Genomic DNA, 3031 nt, shown 5'->3' with positions numbered 1-3031 from the left:
AGCAGGGTCTTTACTTGGTAGAGAAACCCAACATCCATGGCAGAATTACACTGAGAATAGACTCTCTGCAATCATTGTGGGGTGCAGTGGGTTGATCCAATGCTTACATATCAGTGCACTTGTTTGAGATCTGGATGTTCCACTTCTGATTGAGCTTCCTGCTAAAGCACCAGGACTTGCTTTTTTTTTTTTTTTTTTAACATACTGGTTACTCAAAACCATGTCAATTCCATAATGTTGCAAATTGCTGTTGATGTTATATTGGGACTCTTAATTGACTGGGATGATATTCTACCAGCTCTAACTTTGGACCAGAAATGGTCTCCCCAAGAAACTGTTCACCCCATCTGGACAATAAGTAGCTGGACTTTATGCTTGGTATACGTTTGCAAGGAAAGAATCTTGATTGAATTTGAACTGTAATACTGCATCAAGGTGGAGGAATCCACCAGGGGGGAGGGGCGTGGGGAGGGGTGTGGGGGGATTCCCAGAGCCTATGAAACTGTCACATAATGCAAAATAATAAATAAAAAAATAAGTAAGTAAATAAATAAATAAATAGATAAATTTTTAAAAAAAGAAAAAAAAAAAAAAGAAATACTTTGGTTCCTACCACCCATGCAGGAGACCAGAATCGAGTTCCTGGCTTAGATCTTTCCCTTTTGGAGAGTGAACTAATGGATGGAAGGTTTTGCTTTTCTCTCCCTGTCTTTGTCTCACTTTGTCTTTTAGCCTTTCAGATAAACAAGCAAATAGAAACAGATCCTCTAGATTCTGAAAAATGGCCATGACTTCCCATCATCTTCATTCCTCTGCTGAGACTAGGAAAAGCTTAAGTTTTTACCAAAGAAGTAGGCAATGAATTTGCCCCTCAAATTTATTAGAAATTGCTAGAATAAGGACCAGCACAGTGGGATAGAGCTCAGTTTTCCACCTTTGTTGTGAGCATCCTGTGTAAGTGCCAATTAAGTTGCAGCCACTCTACTTTTTAAGATACTTTTTAATTTTAATTTTTTATTTCTCATTATGCAGTTCATAGACTCAGGGATTTCCCTTTCCACCCTTCCCAGTAACTCCCCACACACTATTTTCTTCTTTATTATTACAATGCTCCAGTCCTTCTTCAACAGTCACAAGTCCACCATTCCATGTAAGGGTAACATGGCTTTGTAGGTACAGACAATGGTAGAAAGCCCAGCATCCCATTGTCAAGATACATTTAACAGTTTCTTTGGGGATTCATCTTTTATTCAGGAGTAGAGATGCATTCTGCACTGTAACTTCCCTTTTTGATATGATAGTCTCCCCTTTACAGTTACTCTAGACAAACATGTGCACTTAGTTAATACACAAGTTAAGATCACATCATTTCACATCTCAGTATTTGAGTTACATGCCTAGGTCCAGCTCCAGGTTCCTTAAAGGCAGGAATGCTGTCTGAATGGGCTGGAGTTGCTGCACCACATTGGAACACTGGAGTGGAATTATGGCTGCGGTTTCAGACCCAGATTTGACATAGGAGAGCTTGCTGTATCTCTCTATCTTTGATAGAATTCAGGTATTTGTATGACAACCATTAGAAATATTTAACAGTAGCTATGTTAAAGCTTCATGTACATTATCACATTTCATCCATACAAAAATCATCAATGGCACATTCGTTTTTTTCAGATAAAAATGAACACTTCAGACTCAGGAATATTCAAAAAGGTTCTTGCAGCTTTCTGGTACTCTTACATATGCAACTCACCACAACCATTCAGTGAAACCCTCGCAAATATTGAGGTTCAAAGCAGGAGTAGACGTACTAGCATAATTTGGGTTCCTTGGCAAAACTCTTTTACCTGGAGCAATAAACCTAGGAAAATCATAGTAAAATCCACGTAACCCCCTGGATTATTCTGGATCAGGACCAAGCCCTTGGGAACAAGATGGAGACACCTGGAAGCATGAGTTAATTCTAACTGATAATGCCAACTGAGCAAGCAATTTTCATTTGGATGTTGTCCAAAATGAATATGACCAAATCATTTTTATTCCCTTTAGAGGCATTAACACAATGTTCTAATAGACACGAGGACAGCTTCTCTTGCAGAAAAAAGGAAAAAACTAAGTAATTTTAGCAGTAAAAATGTCTGTCTTCTCTTAAATGAAGTCTTCTTCCAAGTACTCCTTCAGCCAAAAAAAAAAGTATTTTTCACATGATATGCTTGCTTTTTAATAAAAGTGAACAAAAAACACTTAAATTAAGACAAAAATCTGTCTCATATAACTTTAGAATTGAATTATTTTATTCTTAAAATTAAATTTCTTCTTTAAGTAAAACAGATGTTTTTAGTTCTATTGCTTAATATAGATGAAAATTTTTGCAAGATTCACCAACAATTTTTTCCCAAAATGCCTGTTTTTCCTCTATGACTACAACACTTGCTGAGGAAAGAGCCTTGATTTTTATTTCATTTGTATTATAAACAATGAGAAATGATTTGCTTCAATGTATTTTAAGCATGCATGTAATGTCACTACCTTTATATACAAAGCCTATAAAAATAAAATTCATGTAACATTACATTTTCTTTCATATTTGTGCATCTCACTAGTTTTAGCGTATAGAGTGATGTAGCAATCAACAAGTCTAATTGAAGAACATTTGTATTTCATCTAAAGGTCTTTCAGTGGCTAAACAATTAACCTCATAGTCTATCCTAGCACTATATGTATGTATCAGGAATTTAAAGTGTATCTATAGATTTGTTAGTTCTCTTCATTTACTGTAAATGGAATTATAATACATGTGTTGTTTTACAACTTGCTATTGCCATGTAGCATAATATTATCATTGTTTATCAATACTGTATAGGTATCAATACTCATTCTCTTTACATAGTTGCGAAACATTCTATTCTATCACATACTACAATCTATGCATCCATATATTTGTTAGAAGATATTGGCATATTTCTATCTTGCAGTTATAATGTATGCTGCTATTACCATTAACATATATGAAATTTTATGCTTTAAATTTTCC

This window comes from Ochotona princeps, chromosome 9, assembly GCF_030435755.1.
Source record: "Ochotona princeps isolate mOchPri1 chromosome 9, mOchPri1.hap1, whole genome shotgun sequence".
NCBI classification, from domain to species: Eukaryota; Metazoa; Chordata; class Mammalia; order Lagomorpha; family Ochotonidae; genus Ochotona; species Ochotona princeps.
This window is presented reverse-complemented; position numbering follows the sequence as displayed.